This window comes from Triticum aestivum, chromosome 6B (assembly GCF_018294505.1).
Source record: "Triticum aestivum cultivar Chinese Spring chromosome 6B, IWGSC CS RefSeq v2.1, whole genome shotgun sequence".
In the NCBI taxonomy this organism is placed as follows: Eukaryota; Viridiplantae; Streptophyta; class Magnoliopsida; order Poales; family Poaceae; genus Triticum; species Triticum aestivum.
This window is the reverse complement of record NC_057810.1, coordinates 48,923,550-48,945,971: the sequence shown is the minus strand read 5'-3', so window position 1 is coordinate 48,945,971 and position 22,422 is coordinate 48,923,550. Positions and strand designations below refer to the sequence as shown.

At 44.4% G+C, this 22,422-nt stretch overlaps 2 long non-coding RNA genes across 2 annotated transcripts; both read right to left on the bottom strand.

Annotated features, from left to right (window-relative positions):
• Positions 1-15,095: 15,095 nt before the first annotated feature.
• LOC123135685 (uncharacterized) lies at positions 15,096-15,694 on the bottom strand. Its single transcript, XR_006466129.1, has 2 exons — positions 15,537-15,694; positions 15,096-15,257 (listed from the first exon to the last, which is right to left on the bottom strand). It is a non-coding gene; the product is annotated as an uncharacterized lncRNA (long non-coding RNA).
• A 2,478-nt stretch (positions 15,695-18,172) lies between these two features.
• LOC123135684 (uncharacterized) lies at positions 18,173-18,776 on the bottom strand. The gene is made up of 2 exons (XR_006466128.1): positions 18,627-18,776; positions 18,173-18,503 (listed from the first exon to the last, which is right to left on the bottom strand). It is a non-coding gene; the product is annotated as an uncharacterized lncRNA (long non-coding RNA).
• Between the last annotated feature and the right edge of the window lie 3,646 nt (positions 18,777-22,422).

The following is a 22,422-nucleotide window of genomic DNA, read 5'->3' as shown; positions in this document are numbered from 1 at the left end:
TTGACGGGGACGAAGGGCTTTGTCAACTTAGTCAATATGCACGATTCTAGCTTGACTGACCGTACGATGTCCATCCAATGGCCGTAGTGCTTCTTCAACCTCGAGTCTTCTTGCTCCAGCCGCCCAAAGCAGCGCCGGTCGTGCCGCCTACTCCTGCCTCCCGTGGCCGGCTATGCTGCCGCGGAGGCCTCATCGCCCCCATACTACTCCCACCGCTGGCCAGGCCATCCCTCCACTCCACTCCCCCACACCCCCTGTTATTCTGCGACGACGGCAGCGCAGCCGAACCAGTGAACCCTCGTACTCCTCTCCGCGTGGGCATCCATTGCCGCATCTTCCCCGGCTCTGCGTCATCCCCTTCCTAGGCCTCGCCGTCGTCCACCGCCGTGGTGCTCTTGGCGTGGCGTGGTCAATGTCATCAATGACCGACTTCCATCGGAAGAATACTGTACGTGGAGAGGCTAACAGCTGGGTCCACGGCAGCCGCAAGGAAGTGCCTCCTTATTACGTGGAAAATAATTATTCCTCCACCTGATAGTAGGGACCCACCGGACGGGCCACCAGTATTTCGCGAAAAAAAGGTTTGCCCCTGACTGCTGGGACCCACCCGACGGGCCACCGTATTTCGCGAAAAAAATATTCCCCCCGCTGTCAGCTTGGACCCATCGGAAGTGCCTCCTTATTAGCCACCGGAAGCTAGCTGGGACCCACCTTGGCGGGAGGCTGACTTGTGGGCCTACAAAGTTGACGGGGACGGAGGGCTTTTCCAACTTAGTCAGTATAAACGATTCTAGCTCCAGTGACCGTACGATGTCCATCCAACGGCCGAAGTGCTTCTTCAACCTCTAGACTTCTTGCTCCAGCCGCCCAAAGTAGCGCCGGTCGTTCCGCATGCTCCTGCCTCCCGTGGCCGGATGTGCTACCGCGGAGGCCTCACCGCCCCCTACTATTCCCACCGCTGGCCAGGCTCTGCGGCAACGGCAGCCTCACACCGCAGCCGAACCAGTGAACCCTCGTACTCCTCTCGGCGCGGGCTTCCACTGTCGCGTCTTCCCCGGCTCCCCGTCGTCCCCTTCCTAGGTCTCGTCGTCGTCCACCGCCCTGGTACTCTCGGTGCGGCGTGGTCAAGGAACGATTTCCATCGGACGTGGATTGTATGTGGAAAGGCTGACAGCTGGGTCCACGGCCGCAGCAAGGAAGTGCCTCCTTATTACGCGGAAAATAATTATTCCTCCACCTGACAGCACGGACCCACCGAAGGGGCCACCGTATTTTGCGAAAAAAACATTCCCCCCTGACTGCTGGGACCCACCAGCTACACCTTCGCACGCAAGGAAGTGCGTTCGGGCAAAAAAAAATGATTCGCCCCTCTGACTGCTGGGACCCAGCTACATTTTCGCACGCAAGGAAGTGCCTGACAGTCGGGGCCCACCTGGTCGAAGCATACGTAGCGTTGTCATTCTGGTCGCGAACGTGTATGTACATACTGGTCGTTGTAGAGGCGCGCACGTGTCGTAGTAGAGGCGCGCACGTAGCATGTACACGTACGTACAGCGGCCAGGGTGCAAGAAAGAAAATACGGCCACGTATGTGTACATACGGGCGGGGTCTCGAACGCCTACTCGCACATACGTACATGGCTGGGTCGGAACGGAGAAACAGCGTCGTCGTCGTGTTCATGGGGAGCCAACCGGCTGGGTCAGAACGGAATGCGTGGTCGTGTTCATCGAGAGGGCTTGGACGGAATAGGCGATGGAAACGAGGCCTGCCATACCGCACAACGGAGGAAACGGCCTTGTGTTCGACCGACCACGTTCGAAACTGGGTCCTGTTGATCGGGACGGGGGTCCTGTTGATCGGGACGGGTGTGGCGTACCGCAAAACAGACGAAACGGACCTCCTACGGTTGAAACGGGGGTCTTGTGTTGGAGCGCTACGATCGAAACAGGGGGGGGAGGGGTGTGGCGTACCGCAAAACGGGACTCCGCGGGATACTGTTCATCTCCACCGTCGACCTCCTCTAGCCTCCACGGGCTACCGTTGACCTCCTCCAGCCTCCACGGGCTCCAGTTCATCCAGCCTCCACCGTGCGCTACTCCACCGGCTACTATTCAACCACCCCTCCACGGGCACCCCTCCACCGTCTACTGTTCATCCAGCCCTCCACACCACGGGGTCCTGTTCAACCACCCCTCCACGACCACCCTCCACCGTCTACTGTTCATCCAGCCCTCCACACCACGGGTTCCTGTTCATCCAGAGGCAACGCCACTGCTCACTGTTCATCCAACACCCCCCCCCCCCCCCCCGCTCACTGTTCATCCCAGAGGCAGCATCGATCGGCTTCATTTAGCAGCAGTAGCGAAGCAATCGCTCCATCGGGTTCAGTTAACACCCATCGATTGATCTCTCGGGTTCAGTAATGCCTAGCATGTAGTGCAATCGCTCGGGTTCAGTTAGAGCCCAACGCCTCGCTCGGGTTCAGTTAGAGCCAACGCCTCGCACACACGCGCGTACGTACGAGAGAAACGCGCATTCCTCCGCCCCCGACCTCCCACCGTAACCGGCAACTCCCCGAAATTTTCCTCCCCCTCGCTTCTACCATGGTTTTTTCCGTCATGGACGGCCCAAAGAATGTCATGCTGCTGCGTCTCCGGCCCGCCCAGGACGAAAAGCCCATTTTTTGTCATTATTTTTTGTCATAGAAGTAGGAGCCCACCACATCTATGATGATACCAGGTTTTGTCACAATTATCGTCATAGAAGTGTCATATGTATGACAGGAAAAAAATTCGTTCGGCCCAAAATGTCACGGATGTGTCTTTTTTTTGTAGTGGTGAAAAATTTGAAGCATGGGGTGTTTCTTTGATTGTCTTCCTTATGAGTGGCAGTCGGGGACGAGCGATGGTCTTTTCCTACCAATCTATCCCTCTAGGGGCATGTGTAGTAGTACTTTGCTTCGAGGGCTAATAAACTTTTGCAATAAGTATATGAGTTCTTTATGACTAATGTGAGTCCATGGATTATACGCACTCTCAGCCTTCCATCATTGCTAGCCTCTTCGGTACCATGCATCGCCCTTTCTCACCTCGGGAGTTGGTGCAAACTTCGCCGGTGCATCCAAACCCCGTGATACGATACGCTCTATCACACATAAGCCTCCTTATATCTTCCTCAAAACAGCCACCATACCTACCTATCATTGCATTTCCATAGCCATTCCAAGATATATTGCCATGCAACTTCCATCATCATCATATACATGACTTGAGCATTCATTGTCATATTGCTTTGCATGATCGTAAGATAGCTAGCATGATGTTTTCATGGCTTGTCCATTTTTTGATGTCATTGCTCCGCTAGATCATTGCACATCCCGATACACCACCGCAGGCATTCATATAGAGTCATATCTTTGTTCTATCGAGTTGTAATATTGAGTTGTAAGTAAATAAAAGTGTGATGATCATCATTATTAGAGCATTGCCCCAGTGAGGAAAGGATGATGGAGACTATGATTCCCCCACAAGTCGGGATGAGACTCCGGACTTTATGAAAAATAAAAGTGGCCAAAGAAGCCCAAATAAAAAAAGAGGCCAAAGAAGCCCACCAGAAAATAAAAAATTTAAAAAAATAAAAAAAGAGAAAATAAAAAAATGAGAGAAAAAGAGAGAAGGGGCAATGTTACTATCCTTTTACCACACTTGTGCTTCAGAGTAGCACCATGTTCTTCATATAGAGTCTCTTGAGTTATCACTTTCATATACTAGTGGGAATTTTCATTATAGAACTTGGCATGTATATTCCGATGATGGGCTTCCTCAAATGCCTGAGGTCTTCATGAGCAAACAAGTTGGATGCACACCCACTTAGTTTTCAGTTTGAGCTTTCATACACTAATAGCTCTAGTGCATCCGTTGCATGGCAATTCTTACTCCTCGCATTGACATCAATTGATGGGCATCTCCATAGCCCGTTGATTAGCCGCGTCGATGTGAGACTTTCTCCCTTTTTTCTTCTCCACACAAACCTCCACCATCATATACTACTCCACCTATAGTGCTATATCCATGGCTTGCGCTCATGTATTGCGTGAGGGTTGAAAAGGCTGAAGCGCGTTAAAAAGTATGAACCAATTGCTCGGCTCGTCATTGGGGTTGTGCATGATGGGAGCATTTTGTGTGACGAAAATGAAGCATGGCCAAACTGTATGATTTTGTAGGGATAAGCTTTCTTTGGCTATGTTATTTGCTAAGGCATAATTGCTTGGTTGGCATGCTTGAAGTATTATTGTTTTTATGTCAAATGATAGACTATTGCTTTGAATTACTCGTGTCTTAATATTCATGCCATGATTAGACATATGATCAAGATTATGTTAGGTAGCATTCCACATCAAAAATTATCTTTTTTATCATTTATCTACTCGAGGATGAGCAGGAATTAAGCTTGGGGATGCTGATACGTCTCCGTCATCTCTATAATTTTTATTGTTCCATGCCAATATTATTCAACTTTCATATACTTTTGGCAACTTTTTATACTATTTTGGGGACTAACATATTGATCCAGTGCCCAGTGCCAGTTCATATTTGTTGCATGTTTTATGTTCCGCAGAAACCCAATATCAAACGGAGTCCAAACGGGATAAAAACGGACGGAGAATTATTTTGGAATATTTGTGATTTTTGGGAAGTAAAATCATCGCGAGATGGTGCCCGAGGGGGCCACGAGGCAGGGGCACGCCCAATGGAGGCAGGAGTGCACTGGACCCTCGTGGGCACCCTATAAGGTCATCGACGCTCTTCTTTTGCCGCAAGAAAGCTAATTTTTTGAGAAAAATATGGGCGAAAGATTCACCCCAATCGGAGTTACGGATCTCCGGGTATAAAAGAAACGATGAAGGGTCAGAATCGGAAAACACAGAAACAGAGAGATACAGAGAGACAGATCCAATCTCGGAGGGGCTCTCGTCCCTCCCACTACATTGGAGCCTAGGACCAGAGGGGAAACCCTTCTCACATCTAGGGAGGAGGTCAAGGAAGAAGAAGAAGAAGAAGGGGGGATCTCTCCCCCTCGCTTCCGGTGGCGCTGGAGCACTGTCGGGGGCCATCCTCATCACCGCGATCTACACCAACACCTCTGCCATCTTCACCAACATCTCCATCACCTTCCCCCTTCTATATTCAGCGGTCCACTCTCCCGCAACCCGCTGTTCCCTCTACTTGAACATGGTGCTTTATGCTTCATATTATTATCCAATGATGTGTTACCATCCTATGATGTCTGAGTAGATTTTCGTTGTCCTATCGGTGATTGATGAATTGCCATGGTTGGTTTAATTTGCTTGTGGTTATATTGCTGTCCTATTGTGCCCTTCATGTCGCGCAAGCGTGAGGTATTCTCGTTGTAGGGTGTTGCAATACGTTCATGATTCTCTTATGGTGGGTTGGTTGAGTGACAGAAGCATAAACCCGAGTAAGGGGGTTGTGGCGTATGGGATAAAGGGGACTTGATATGTTAATGCTATGGTTGGGTTTTACCTTAATGATCTTTAGTAGTTGCGGATGCTTGCTAGAGTTCCAATCATAAGTGCATATGATCCAAGAAGAGAAAGTATGTTAGCTTATGCCACTCCCACATAAAACTTGCTATCAGTCTAGTAAAGTAGTCAATTACTTAGGGAAAATTTCACAACTCCAACCACCACTTTTCCACACTCGCTATATTTACTTTATTGCTTCTTTATCTAAACAGCCCCTAGATTATATTTACATGTTCTTTATTATCTTGCAAACCTATCCTACAACACCTACAAAGTACTTCTAGTTTCATACTTGTTCTAGGTAAAGCGAACACTAAGAGAGCGTAGAGGCGTATCAGGGGCAGATAGGACATGAGAGTATATTTGTTCTACCTTTAGCTCCTCGTTGGGTCCGACACTCTTACTTATCGAAAGAGGCTACAATTATCCCCTATACTTGTGGGTTATCAAGGTGCGACGCGTATTTACTGTGAGGGCTTCGAGCTCAGCCAATGTCGACGACCCGACGTTCAAGCTAGAGACGGAGCTAGGGCTGCTGTGACAGCTGGGTGCAGGAGCAGGTGCTGGAGGAGGTGCAGGTGCGGGTGCGGTTGCCATACTAGGTACGAGTATGGGTGCGGTGTTCATTGAGTTGCTCCCGGTGAAGCTCGGCATGGGAAAATCACTTGGTGGCGCGTTTGGATTTTGTTGCGCCCATGTGACCACAGTGGTAATCAAGCTTGTAAAGGCAGCCACCATATCATCTCTACAGGCAGCTACCGTTTCTTGGATTATCTCAGCTTTGGTCTCAGCTTTTGCTTTCTCCATCGCCCGCGCCACCTTCTCATCGATAGTCACTTGACTGAACTTCTTTCTCTGTCTTTTAGCCTTGGGGTCCTTGCTATAATAGTACTTCCACGTGGCGCCATCCCCAGCGCCGTGCACACATCCATATTGCGGCCGCTGGCCGAGCGGGTGTCCCATCATTATGTTCATGGCCCGGTTGAAAGGAGTCTCCCACTTGTACTTCACCGACGACTGAGTCGACGGGTCTCTTTCGGCCGCAAGCTTGTCTTGATCTCTCTGCAAAATGGACCGTGTATCATTTATGAATGCGACTAGAATGCAGTAGACTTCGCTGAGCAGAACCTAATATGTAAGGTGGTAAAAGGATAATTACCAGTAATCTCATGAATTTCCTAGTCGGCCCATCGGTGAAAAAAAATCTTTTTCATGGGGTCCCACAAGAATTGGGCCCTGATGAAGTCGTGCTCCTGCTGGTTGGTGAACTCATCCAATGGGTCTGGGATCCCCTGACGTTCATGTTCTGCGTCCTCCTTAGCCCACACGTGCCTCTTTCCCGTGTAACCACGACTTCCAAGGTGGTGGTTCCCCATGTTCTTTTCCTGTAGCTGCTTGCCTCTCTCCGACCTGGCCTTGGCAGCTTCTTCATTGCAAGTTTCCTTGAACTTTTCAAAGTCCTCTATCGTAATTTTCAGATTGTCTACAACAATCTCGGCATAGGTTTCATGGTCTACTTGAATCGCCTTTTTCACCCTAGTTTTCCAAGCGCTCAATGCGTTGCTGAACTTCCGACCGGGGAACAGGAACTACAAGAAATATGTCAACTTGCGACCATCACTATTGGTCACTGAAAGGTCATTGTTTTTCATTTGCGACCTTTTTGTGACCTAAAACAGATAGTCAAAAGTTGGCCGTCGTAAACTAAAATTAACGACCTTCTTTGTGATATGTAAAAGGTCGTTGGTTCTACGACCAAATTTTTGGTCACTGGCAGCCTCCCCAAGCCATGTAGGATCCAACGTGGCAAGCTGATGTCTATAAGATTCAGCCCGGTCCAATTCGGTGTTCTACATGGGCCTAGCCCAACAATTCAGTCAATGCTTTACTTGGGCCAAGCCCAACAATTCAGTCTTCCTATTACTATTTTCCTACAAATTCTATTCGGCTATATGGGTCAAGCCCAATAACTCAGCATTTTTAATTTTTGGACCGTGGCCTTCTTGGCCCAAGAGTTTCAGTTTTTTCTCATAAGACGGGCCCTAATTGTCAGTTTCTAGTAATGGTTCCCAAGGTCAGTTCTTCATATTTCAATCTGACAGTAAATAAGTAACCAATATTTAAATCAGCACTGACAAAAAACAATGTTTGAAATAATAACTAGAATGGCAATCACAATATTACAACACAGATACATTTTTTTATAGGTAAACACAAATACAATGGCAATCACAGTAATACAGTATTACAAGCTCTACTGCTCCTGTCAATCTTCTTCAACATGGTCCTCCTTCCAATCTGCTTTTGCATGGAGCTTCTTTTGCATAGAGCTCCTGTCAGAGGAAATCCACATTGTTAGTTCTGCTAACAATAAAAACAATTAAGAACAAAATACAGAACAAGTATACAAGCAAGCAGTTGGGTACATATCACTTTGGAAAGCCCAAAATACCATTTGTCCAGACATGAAAATCATACTACTAACCACATTAACAGTCTTTTATTGCAGGGTCAACAATGAAATAGAAGCATAATTAATAGCTCTAAATCTATAAGAATCATAATTAATAACCAATAAAAGTTACATGTAATTGACAGGAAGCGCATAACTTGACACTCGTTATTAACATGTAAATTGTTTAAAGCATTTAAGTTGGCACATGACAAAATAAACATTCGGTGAACATGGAATATCGAGGAGTGAAACATTTAGCATGTAGTGAACATGGCATCCTTCACAAACACAAAAAACTCAAGCCGCTAATGTACAAGGGGTGCTTGAGCTCCTGCTGCTTAGTACATATACTTGGTAGAATCTTGCTGCTAGTGTTCTAAACCAACAGAGCATGCTATAGGAGTAGAAAAGAGGAAGCTAAGGGTAGGAGATGGAGCCAACTCATCAGAGAACTTCTGGTCGCCGCCGTACACAACCACCATAACGCCGATCACCTCGTTGATCTTGTCCTTGAAGTTCTCTAACTCCAGGTTGTTCCACTGCAGCTCGGTATTTTCTCAACCGTGTGTGTACATGCATAAGGGCATACATAAAATATTCAAGTCAATATTCTCAGCTAACTGTGATGTAATGAAAATAATTACTCAAGGACTTTGCAGTGCTCATTTCAGCCATGTTCAGATAAACTTGAGGTAAATTAGCAGTAAGGATATTAGTTGCAAGCTAGGTGAAACACAAACAAAGTCCTGTTGTATTTATGGATCCCAACTTGTTTAAGCTAGAGCAGATCATTCAACTTGTACAGCCTAGCAGTCTAAAAAGAGAGAAATGTATTCATTCTCAGTTACACATTAATCAGGACAGACATGAAAGATACTAATGTAAGCAAGAACTTGCAACAAAGTATACATTAAATATATTGTAGCATCTCTAGCACTGTTGTTGTTTGCATATTAAAACCAATGTTTGACAGCTATGGATCATCACTGATAAATTTGCATCTTATGCTACCACTTAATTTCAGCACATGACAAGACCAAAAGAGAAATCGAGCGGACTAGAAGGGGATGTCGTGCGGGGTGCGGGCAATGTGATTGAACTGCCACAGAACATAAATCGTAAAACAAGGCCTGAAGCAAGTGTGGTGTCTACAAGCAGCCCAAACACCGAGGAACAAAAGAAACACCTGACTTGGTAGTGGCAGTTGGGTTCATTTTCGGCAAACAGAGTGCCAGTCATCCTACTCGTCCCAGAAACTGCGAGATGAGTGAAAAATAGTCCTACCTTCAAATTCTTAATCATTCTGAAAATTTGGAGCTAGGTGTTATTCTAAAGATTGTAAGCCCCAACATTCTTACAATATTGACAGACCGGAGATCTTTTGCGGTATCTGACTATGCATAGAGGCTATGATAATGTTTCCAAGTGACCGCATCATGGCCAAAATGAGTGGTTGTTCATTTTCGTAAGAGAAAATATGGGCCTGTCATGTTACTGCAAGACCTAGAGTTTGTATTGGCTAATGACCTATTGTCGAAAGCAAATGTGTCAGCCAAAGAAGCATATGCAGGAGCATAGTAGTATGAAGGAAAGGCACTTATAACTGAAAATTTGTAGCGTCCCTTGAGCTACAGGAGTGGTTTAGTGGCACACATGCACTGGGTGAGGGGGCGCCATGAACCTGAGGATCAGCCGGAGGTTGCTTCTCACCACACAAGTACCTGCCACCATGGCACCTGCCCTTTACCGTGGTCACTCGAGTTGCCGAACAGCCAAAGCACTTCGTGCTCCCGCTCGTCCCAGAAACTGCAAGATGACTGAAAATAGTCAAATATTAGGATTCTTAATCATTCTGATATATATAACAAATATGTGATGCAAATTTGATGAAAAGGTAAAAAAATGCTACGTGAACACCGCTAGTGAGGGCTACTCCTACTCCTACTCCACTGTTGACCCAAAACAGGACGGGGGATACTTTTACTGGGCTCCAGGTTTAAGGAGCGTCACTATGGAGAATCGTGGGCGGCATGGAATCAATCTCGATCCAATGACCAACCTACCAACCTGGAAGCGAACAGATCTGACGCAGCAAGCGAGAACGAACCAAGGATAAAGGCGGGAGGGAGATGGATCTCATCTATCACCTAGGAGAGACGACCGCCGCTATTCACCAGTCGTGGTCGCAGTCGCCGGAGCCGAGGGAGCCGATGGCACCGCCCCGTCCTGGTGGCCAAAGACCCTAGCCAGGCCACGCGCGCGTCGTAGTCCGGCCAGCTTGATGGAGCGTCGTGCACGCCGGCGAGCAAGCCAGCCATGGTTGCTGGGTGGCGACGCCTCTATCTCCGACGAGGCCGAGGTAGGCGGTGGAGAGCAGGGCAGATCGAGATCAGAGAGGGAGGGAGAGGGTTGGGGGTGGCAGCCGTGGGTGCATGGGGCTGAGGGGGTGAGGGCTGCTATCAGATCCGGTGCTTGGTAGACGTTGCCAGCCTTGGTTCGTGGCGACTGGCGAGGCCCGGATGGATCCATGAGGATGGCGGTGGCGGCGTATGGATCTGAGAGAGAGAGGAGGGTCATGCCGGGGATGAGTGGTGTGCAGGGGAGAGTGGGTGGGTGTGGATGGGTGAGAGGGTGGACGTTGGATCCATACGCCGTGGACGGTTCAGATTGCATAGAGTGGGGCGATCTGGGAGAGAGATCCTGATTGGTTCGATACTTTTGTCATTTAAAATAGTTTAAGTGCTAAAAACATAGTAAAATGTGAAGCAACTGCCAGTATTATTTTGCAAAATGGCACCACTAAAATTTGCAATCAAATTATACCACATTTTATGAATGATCACCAACTTTAATGCATTTCCAATCTTTCTATCTATTTTTGGCCATTTAAACGGGGTCCTTCCAAATCAGCTGGAAGCAGGTAAAATTTGAACTACACCTACATCATATCTTACTCTTTATTTGTCCTAAAAATCATTTTTAGGTACAAAAGTATCTATTTAATCAGAGAAACACCAAAAGTTTTCCAAGATTCAACCACTAGCTAGGAAAGGTCATGCCCGCCGTTTTGACCGCATTTTGAAATGGGCATGAAAAATTAAAAAAAATTGGAAAACCTTCGCATTGTGTCATTATATGTGGCCAAGTTGCCAGGAAAAATAATAAACTTGTTATACGATAATTATTTGAAAAAAGTGTTCTCATAAACGAGCTATCATGTTTGGAGATCAATGGCTTTCAAGCCAAATGATCAATCTTATGGCCACATTCATGGCATAGTTTGTTCAAATGATCTCATATTGTGCACAAGGGTGCATATTGGAATGGCAAACAATGTTGCCTAAGGAAGTTTTCATCTTCTTTGGATGAAAAAATCATTTTTCACTTTTTGGGTGCCCAAAATGAGGTTTTTTGTGAAGAACCGACCAAATAATTGTTGCAAAATTGCAACAAATCAATTTTCTAAAATACTAGGCCATATTTAATGCACAAATGACCAAATCGTTGGGTATGAAAAGCTTTTATCCACCTCTCGTGAAAAAGACAAATTTCTGCCGAATTAGTTGGAAGCGGGTCAAATTTGAACTGCAACTGCCTCATAGGTTGCTCTTTATTTTTCCCAAAAATCATTTTTAGGTACAAAAGTATCTCTTTAATAAGAGAAACACCAAAAGTTTTCAGATATTGTCAAGCCCGCCGTTTTGACCACATTTTGAAACGGGGATGAAAAATTCAAAAAAAAAAATAAAAAAAATTAGGAAACCTTCGCATTGTGCCATTATATGTGGCCAAGTTACCAGGAAAAATAATAAACTTGTAATACGATAATTATTTTAAAAAAGTGTTCTCAGAAACGAGCTATCATTTGTGGAGATCAATGGCTTTCAAACCAAATGATCAATCTTATGGCCACATTCATGGCATAGTTTGTTCAAATGATCTCATATTGTGGACAAGGGTGCATATTGGAATGGCAAACAATGTTGCCTAATGAAATTTTCATTTTCTTTGGACGAAAAAAATCATTTTCCATTTTTTGAGTGCCCAAAATGAGGTATTTTTGTGAAGAACCTACCAAATAATCGTTGCAAAATTGGACCAAATCAAATTTCTAAAATACTAGGCCATATTTAATGCACAATTGACCAAATGGTTGGGTATCAAACCTTTTATCCACCTCTCGTGAAAAAGACAAATTTCTACCGAATCAGTTGGAAGCGGGTCAAATTTGAACTGCAGCCGCCTCATGGTTTGCTCTTTATTTTTCCCAAAAATCATTTTTAGGTGAAAAAGTATCTATTTAATCATAGAAACACCAAAAGTTTTCCAATATTCAACCACTAGCTAGGAACGATCATGCCCTCCATTTTGACTGCATTTTGAAACGGGCATGAAAATATCAAAAAAATCAAAAAATTGGGAAACATTTGCATTGTGTCACTATATGTGGCCACATTACCAGGAAAAATAATAAACTTGTAATACGATAATTAGTTTTAAAAAGTGTTCTCAGAGACGAGCTATGGTGTGTGGAGATCACTGGCTTTCAAGCCAAATGATCAATCTTATGGCCACATTCATGGCATAGTTTATTCAAATGATCACATATTGTGCACAAGGGTGCTTATTGAATTGGCAAACAATGTTGCCTAAGGAACTTTTCATTTTCTTTGGACGAAAAAAAATCATTTTCCATCTTTCGAGTGCCCAACATGAGGTTGTTTTGTGAAGAACCTACCAAATAATTGTTGCAAAATTGGACCAAATCAAATTTCTAAAATACTAGGCCATATTTAATGCACAATTGACCAAATGGTTGGGTATAAAAAGGTTTTATCCACCTCTCGTGAAAAAGACAAATTTTTGCCGAGTTAGTTGGAAGCGGGTCAAATTTGAACTGCAGCTGCCTCATAGTTTGCTCTTTATTTTTCCCAAAAATCATTTTTAGGTACAAAAGTATATATTTAATCATAGTAACACCAAAAGTTTTCCAATATTCAACCACTAGCTAGGAACGGTCATGCCGTCCGTTTTGACCGCATTTTGAAACGAGCGTGAAAAATTCAAAAAAAATCAAAAAATTGGGAAACCTTCACATTGTGTAATTATATGTGGCCAAGTTACCAAGAAAAATAATAAACTTGTAATACGATAATTATTTTAAAAAAGTGTTCTCAGAGACGAGCTATGATGTGTGGAGATCATTGGCTTTCAAGCCAAATGATCAATCTTATTGCTACATTCCTGGCATAGTTTGTTCAAATGATCTCATATTGTGCACAACGTTGCATATTGAATTGGCAAACAATGTTGCCTAAGTAACTTTTCATTTTCTTTGGACAAAAAAATCATTTTCCATTTTTTGAGTGCGCAAAATGTGGTTGTTTTCTGAAGAACCTACCAAATAATTGTTGCAAAATTGGACCAAATCAAATTTCTAAAATACTAGGCCACATTTAATGCACAATTGACCAAATGGTTGGGTATGAAAAGCTTTTATCCACCTCTCATGAAAAAGACAAATTTCTGCTGAATTACTTGGAAGCGGGTCAAATTTGAACTGCAGCTGCCTCATAGTTTGCTCTTTATTTTCCCCAAAAATCATTTTTAGGTACAAAAATATCTATTTAATCAGAGAAACACCAAAAGTTTTCGAATATTCAAGCATTAGCTAGGAACGGTCATGCCCGCCGTTTTGACCGCATTTTGAAACAGGCATGAAAAATTAAAAAAATCGAAAAATTGGGAAACCTTCGCATTGTGTCATTATATGTGGCCAAGTTCCGAGGAAAAATAATAAACTTGTAATATGACAACTATTTTTAAAAAGTGATCTCAGAGGCGAGCTATCATGTGTGCAGATCAATGGCTTTCACTCCAAATGATCAACCTTATGGCCACAGTCATGGCATTTGTTCAAATGATCTCATATTGTGCATAATGGTGCATATTGCAATGGCAAACAATGTTGCCTAAGGAAGTTTTCATTTTCTTTGGACGAAAAAATCATTTTCCATTTTTTGAGCTCCCAAAATGAGTTTTTTTTTGTGAAGAACCTACCAAATAATTGTTGCAAAATTGGACCAAATCAAATGTCTAATATATTAGGCCATATTTAATGTAAAATTGACCAAATGGTTGGGTGTAAAAAGTTTTTGATCCACCTCTCGTGAAAAAGACAAATTCGGGCATATTCATTTTCTATTTTTCGAGTTCCCAAAATGAGTTTTTTTGTGAAGAACATAACAAATATTTGTTGTAAAAAAACTTCACCATTTTTCAAGAATATTATACCACATTTTATGAACAATTTTGTGTACACAAGAAACATTTTTTATAGATATTAAACAGTTTTTAGTTACATGCTTAACATTTTTAATAAATATTTTGATGTCTAATATTTTGAACACATGTCTACATTTTTTAAGATACATTGTACATATTGTTTATATATGTTTAATTTTTTTCAAATACATGATTAACATATTTTCATATATTTCCAACAAAAAAACATATTTTCATACATACATTTTGATGTCTATATTTTTTTTACACATTGTATATTTGTGTATACATATAAAACATTGTTGATATTGGTTAGAAAAATTTAAAAACATGGCAGATCGAAAAGGCATGGTCGGCGGATGGCAAACAGTTTGTCTGAAACCCTGCCGGTAAAGGCTTCTTTGCCGTCTGCTGACTGATGGCAAAGAGCTTGTGCCTTTGCCATCAGCTGGCAGATGGCAAAGCCTCTTAACGGGGTTAGCCCCATTAGAAGGCTAACGACATACTTTGCCGTCTGCCAGCAGATGGCAAAGGCTGCAGGCTTTTTGCCGTCTGCTAGCAGATGGCAAAGAGCCCAAATAGGCCAGCCCAAATTTTACATGTAGATGACACGTGGCCTCTTTGCCATCTGCCGGCAGATGGCAAAGCTCTTTGCCATCTGCCAGCAGATTGCAAAGTGACTATATTGCCCCATTTAATTTTGTTTTTTTCTTATATCAGTTCCTTTTCACAGAAAATCAAACACAAATATATTTATATGACCAATATAGCATATTCAACACATATTACCAATAGTCATGAACACATATATATCCAACACATGTTACCAATAGTAGCAAGTTTCATCCGTACATATACATAGTTTCATCAATATTACACGGTTTCATCCATACGTAGCAAGTTTCACAACGTCAAAACAAAAACTAAATACAAGCACTCCATCAACCCAAGCTTCCGTGATCTTAAGCAAATCTGTAAAATGGGAAAGAAGAAAGTTAGAAGAAGAAGACTAGAAGAAGAAGATTATTATGATGCGGAAATATGCATGGATTGTCAAAACTTGCATTATCCTACTATCACTAGTACAACAAAGCTGCAGGTTGGCATAGTTCATGAACCATGTACATCATGACAAATACAATATCATCCAATGCTCGACTATGAACAAAATTGAACAATTACCCCTCACAAAGGCAGAGCATAGAACCAACAAGCAAGTAGGAGGGGTATAAGAGGACCTGAGGAGCTCACTGGAGGGGGTGCTAGCCTAGGCCGAGCTTCATCACCTTGGATGCGGCTAGGGGAATCAGACGAGTCTACCATCATAGGAGCAGCAGCACCACCACCGCCAAAACTGGAATGGCCGGAGCGAATCACCATCATAAGTGTACAACTACCAATGTTGTAGTACTTGAGGAATATGAATATAACACAGCTCACACACATAGGTACAAAGTAATAGAATATAGACAAGTTACTAAGTGGAGTAGTAGTAGAAGGGACCTAAGCTAGCACCCATGCCAAGAGACATACTACTAGTAAATTGTTGTTATGGGTGAGACAAGAGCACAGGTGATGCTGCTAGAGAGGGAACTATGGGCACTCGGAATAAATTAACAGAGTATGCATGCATGGGAAAACTCAAGAGTAAAATTGGAAGTAAATTGAGCCATCTAAACAGTAAAAAAAATAGCACAAGCAAGAACAGAAGTTCAGCAAACAGCCGGAACCACTACGAACTGACAAGCAGTAAATCCTTCATGGCTAAAATATAATAACATAGCAAAAGGATCGAGACGGCTCACGCATCACTCACCATGAGCTACCTGGGGAAAACAATATGAGCCACAGTTAGCCAATTTTAGGATAACACTAGTAAGATGCCCGTGCGTTGCACGGAACAACAAGATGCATGTTGAGATTGACATGTGCGCGAGTAGGTTTCATGTCTAACAGTACTTATATCTTTATCTTACATCACATGTGCAATCCTGCTCCCCAACAAAATTACATTTTTTTGGTTATGTGCAAAATTTCATGAAGAAAAAATATTTGTGGTGCTTTGCACAATATTAAACAAAATCGATGCTCCAAGAAGCTTTTAAAATGATCAATTTTCGTTTGTCCCGACCACCATTTATGTTATTCCTTCACGAAATGGTATGCACATCTATAACACTCCAGCAAATTTGTAGCCAAAATAAATAAGCTTTTTGAATTTTATTATTATTATTCTAATTATACTATTCAGCTATGTGTATGTGATCTTAGGAAGTCCGTGTCACATCTTTCTTCTTCTACTTCTAATTAGAAATGCACACGTCCGACTCAAAAATAAATAAGAAATGCACACCAAAATTGATTGTACAGCTAACATACTTTTCTTGGCACACATGACATTTTCGTGTATCAATACAAATTCAGACTCAAGCTGTAGTATGAATATAATCTGTAGCCTGAACATAATGTTTGTTTGGCTCCATTGGGCTCCTGACTATTCACCTCTTCACAGACTAATTCATAAGGTGGAAGGAACACCACAACTACTTCTGCACATACAGTTACGTAGTTGATGCAAGTGCTTCTTCAAGCTCACAGCAGATGCACATACAATCTGGGCATTCACAACAGGGCTTCTTCAAGCTCACAGCAGATGCAAGTGCAAAGAAATAACAGGCTGGAATGACTTCTCACTGGGAAAAAGTGAATGCCCAGATTGTTTTTCAATGTCACGTAGTTGATGTGTAACACCAGATAGAAGTGTGTGCTTTTATTTGATGTGAAACATCAAATTCCTTGACAATTAAGTGTCGTTTGTGGAGTTTTGCATGTCAAAGACCTGTAGCTTTTATCAGGTTGAACCTGAGTATTCCATGGAACTTATTGTGTGAATTTAAGATCTTCAATGCTATGGAAATTTGCTGTCTATTTCTGAATTTGATGCCAATAATATGTACACTTCTGATAAAATATCTTGCAACACACCATTCCATACAGAATAGTACAGTCATAAAATATTTGTTGTCAAAAGTTTCCTTCTTTAACATAGCATTGCATACAGAACAGTATAATGATCAACAATTTGCTGTAGTACACTGCTGAAAAATTAAAAAGCTCACGCTAAATTGGGAGGCGAAGAGGCCGAGTCTGGGTCGAACCTGCTCGAGGGCGTCATTTAGACCGCACCCAGCAGGCCCAGTCCGACGTGGCCGGTCGATGGGCCCAGCCCAGGCACCACATATGCAAAACCACCGTCCCAAACTACTTAAGTGGGTTCCAGGGGGTGATATGTCTGGTTTAGAATAGTTCAGGGGATTAAGAACTCGGTTTTAAACATGGGGGGGGGTTATGTGATCCAAACGGGATACTTCTGGGGGTTATCTATACTTTTTTCTATAGTTACAAGATTATAAGGCGTATATTATCTCTCTGCTATTATCAATCTCGAGATCGTGTTTGAGCAAAAAAAACATACAGTATCTAAATGGTTACTCCTCAAGACCATTCACCACTCATGACAACGAAAGGTTAATGGAAGATTCAGAAATCAAATAAGGCTTTTATGGCCAAGCAAACAGAATTAAGTTATGCAGCAGATGGCAGAGTATGCAGCAGACCGTTTAAAGCACAAAATAGGATGGATCGTAGATTGCGTCATATTCTCTCTTCAGCATAACTTCAGGACCAATATATGCCGGAGTTCCAACAATTGAATGGTTCAGAATGATGAACCAATGACAGTAGAATAGAAAACAACACGAGTTCAAATCATTTAGAAAATTAGTATCCATCCCAACATCTGTTTGTTACAAGACAGCAAGCATGGAAGACATGAATCTATGTGTTGTGTTGTGTGCAATATACGAAAGTTAGAGGAAGCCCAAACATCGAGGAAAAAGTTTAGAATCCAAGATTCATGTCTCGTGCATACATTAATTAGAAAATTAGACCATGAAAATGTTTCCCCACAGCCGTACACCTACAACACTTGAAAATATTCTAATCAAGCATGTACGACCATTTCACACCAGATATATGTTTTAATGCCCTTACCAATAGTCTGTGTATTAACGTGAAGTCGTGAACCCCTTCTATCATCGCCACAAAGATTTTGTTTCTTTGATCTTGAGGAGGAAAATTAATTGAATCCCCCTTCTCCCTTTTCTACAACTGAAAATTAATTGAATCCCCCTTTGCAGATCCACAAACAATTCGTTCCTAAACATTTCACAAATCACATGTTTAGGGGACCACGATTTCAATCATGAACGGATCTGATACCCAACTGTACTCCAAAAATTGACAATTGTTTTGATCTGGTAGGAGAAACACATGACTTACAGGGGGGTGAGCTTGGTTGGGATGGTCATAGTGGCTCGAGGTAGTTGACACCAGCGCGGCCGGGAACAAGCAGATCGCCCCGGAAAACTCCTCCACATCTGCAGTGCCCATGATGACTCGTGGCGTTCGAGGCACGGAAGAAAGGGACTCATGTTGGAGGTTGAGAACCGGAGCCTGCATAAAATGGAATCAACCCATTAGCCACACACAGAAAACAAAATACTTACTATATACTCCACTATCCTCTCCCTCTCCGATGACCTGCGTAGCCAGGTCTAGAAGGAGAGGTCGTTGGTAAAGCACGAAGCCAAATGTAATAATGCTATAGGGAGCAGTAGTAGTTAGCAAATTCAGCAGCAGCAAACACACCGATGCAGCCCAAGCTCGTCCTGTTCCAGATCGAGCACTCTCAACACTGCCTCCTCTTCCCAGCACACCCCTAGTTCAACCACCAGACACAGCAGCAGCAGAGGATCTCGTCCTATGTCATCTTCAATGATTGGGCAGCAAAGAGGGCATCACCTTCACAAAATCGGAAGAGGTGGTCGGGGAGGCAGAGAATTGACACAGCCACCGGGTTCTTCGGCGGAAGACGGCGAGTAGGACGGGGATGACTTGTCGGGGACGGAGGAGCCGGTCGGTGATGGCGGCAGATGAGGGCGGGGATGTGTGGTCGGGGATGGAGGAGACGGTCCGCGACGGCGGCGGACGAAGGCGAGTAGGGCGGGGATGGCTTCACAGCACGGACGAGCGGCGGCTGCCGGCGCTGAAGGTGCAGTCCGCCATGGCTACTGCGTGCGGCGCCTAGGGTTGGGGGAAGGGGAAAGAGCCTCGAGGGTTGGGGGAGGGGGCGGCGCCGCGGCCTGGAACGGTGGAGGGACGGGCGCAGGGGCGGGCTGCGGTGGCTGGGAGGGGCGGGGGAGGGCTGCGGTGGCGGGGAGGGGCGGCCCGGTGGCGGTGCTGGGCGGTGGCAGGCTGGCGGCGGTGCTGGGCGTCGTCCGGAACGCGGGGCTGGGGCGCGCGGGTGCGGTGGTGGGTGAGTTTTTTTTGAGACAACGGTGGTGGGTGGGTGAGGTTGGGGGAGAGAGAGAGATGGGTGGGGCCAGGCTGGGAGAGAGAGAGGGGTGGGGCCGGGCTGGGAGAGAGGGGAGGAGATTTTTTTTAGAAGAAGAGAGGGGAGGAGATAGTCCGACTTCTTTGCCATCAGCCAGCGGATGGCAAAGGCCCATATATTTGCCATCAGCTAGCGACTGGCAGATGGCAAAGAGGTGGGGCTACTAGGCCGTTACAGTGTCGTCATCCATTGGGACCCACCCACTTCTTTGCCATCTGCCAGCAGACAGAAAAGATTCTTTGCCATCTGCTGGCAGATGGCAAAGAGGTGGGTTGATAGGCCGTTACAGCACTGGACCCTACCCACCTCTTTGCCATCTGCCAGCGGATGGCAAAGATTCTTTGCCATCTTTTGGCGGATGGCAAAGAACTGACTGATGGCAACCAGGTTCTTTGCCATCTGTCAGTTCTTTGCCGTCTGTTTTTTGTAAGCAGATGGCAAAGACGTTCTTTGCCATCCGCTGGCAAACGGCAAAGAGCTGACTGATGGCAAATTCCCTGTTTCCAGTAGTGATGATTAACATTTTTAGAAAATTTTAAATACATGATTAACATTGTTGATATTTTTATTTTCCAATTTCGTTGGGCCGAATATATGTTTTTCTTAGTATATGAGGGCATTCCACATTTCTTTCTGGATGGGCCAAGGCCTACATGACACATAGATTTTTTTTAAAGGAGGTGGCCTCGTTCCACTGAGGCCCAAGCCGACCTTGAGAGACACCTTAAGTGCCAATACATCCACGTTCACAACCTCATGACCATCTATATTGGTCGTAATTAGGTAGAAATAAGGTCATGAACCACTCTTGTTTGCTTTATGACCATTTCGTGTAAGGCAATCTCAGGGTTTGAGCCCTTCCAAGCGAAATGGCCATGGATTTACGACCAATTCAGCTGGGGTCATTGAGAGAAGGTCACAAGTTGACATATTTCTTGTAGTCATCCTATGATGTCTGAGTAGATTTTCGTTGTCCTAACGGTGATTGATGAATTGTTGATTGGTTTAATTTGCTTGTGGTTATGTTGCTGTCATATTGTGGCCTCCGTGTCGCGCAAGCGTGAGGGATTACCGCTGTAGGGTGTTGCAATACGTTCATGATTCGCTTATAGTGGGTTGCTTGAGTGACAGAAGTATAAACCCGAGTAAGGGGGTTGTGGCGTATGGGATAAATGGGACTTGATGTGTTAATTCTATGGTTGGGTTTTACCTTAATGATCTTTAGTAGTTGAGGATGCTTGCTAGAGTTCCAATCATAAGTGCATATGATCCAAGAAGAGAAAGTATGTTAGCTTATGCATCTCCCACATAAAACTTGCTATCAGTCTAGTAAAGTAGTCAATTGCTTAGGGACAATTTCACAACTCCTACCACCACTTTTCCACACTCTCTATATTTACTTTATTGCTTCTTTATCTAAACAGCCCCTAGTTTATATTTACGTGTTCTTTATTATCTTGCAAACTTATCCTGCAACACCTACAAAGTACTTCTAGTTTCATACTTGTTCTAGGTAAAGCGAACACTAAGCTTGCATAGAGTCGTATCAGTGGCAGATAGGACTTGAGAGGATATTTGTTCTACCTTTAGCTCCTCGTTGGGTACGACACTCTTACTTATCGAAGGAGGCTACAATTATCCCCTATACTAGTGGGTTCTCAAGGTGCGACCCATATTTACCGTGAGGGCTTCGAGCTCAGCCAATGTCGACGACCCGACGTTCAAGCCAGAGATGGAGCTAGGGCTGCTGTGACAGCTAGGTGCAGGAGTAGGTGCTGGAGGAGGTGCGGGGCGGGTGTGGTTGCCATACTAGGTACGGGTATGGTTGCGGTGTTCATTGAGTTGCTCCCGGTGAAGCTGGGCATGGGAAAATCACTTGGTGGCGCGTTTAGATTTTGTTGCGCCCATGTGACCACAGTTGGAATCAAGCTTGTAAAGGCAGCCACCATATCATCTCTACAGGCAGCTACCGTTTCTCGGATTATCTCAGCTTTGGTATCAGCTTTTGCTTTCTCCATTGCCCGCGCCACCTTCTCGTCGATAGTCACTTGACTGAACTTCTTTCTCTGTCTTTTAGCCTCGGGGTCCGTGCTATAATAGTACTTCCACGTGGCACCATCCCCGGCGCCGTGCACACGTCCATATTGCGGCCGCTGGCCAGGCGGGTCTCCCATCATTATGTTCATGGACCGTTTGAAAGGAGTGTCCCACTTGTACTTTGCCGATGACTGAGTTGACGAGTCGCTTTCGGCCGCAAGCTTGTGTTTCTCTCCCTGCAAAATGGATCGTGAATCATTTACAAATGCGACTAGAATGTAGTAGACTTCGTTGATCAGAACCTAATATGTAAGGTGGTAAAAGGATAATTACCAGTAATCTCATGAATTTCCTAGTCGGCCCGTCGGTGAAAAAAATCTTTTTCTTAGGGTCCCACGAGAATTGGGCCCTGATGAAGTCGTGCTCCTGCTGGTCGGTGAACTCAGCCAATGGGTCTGGGATCCCCTGACGTTCACGTCCTGCGTCCTCCTTAGCCCACACGGGCCTCTTTCCCGTGTAACCACGACTTCCAAGGTGGTGGTTCCCCATGTCCTTTGCCTATAGTTGCTTGCCTCTCTCCGACCTGACCTTGGTAGCTTTTCATTGCAAGTCTCCTTGAACTTTTCAAAGTCCTCTATCGTAAAC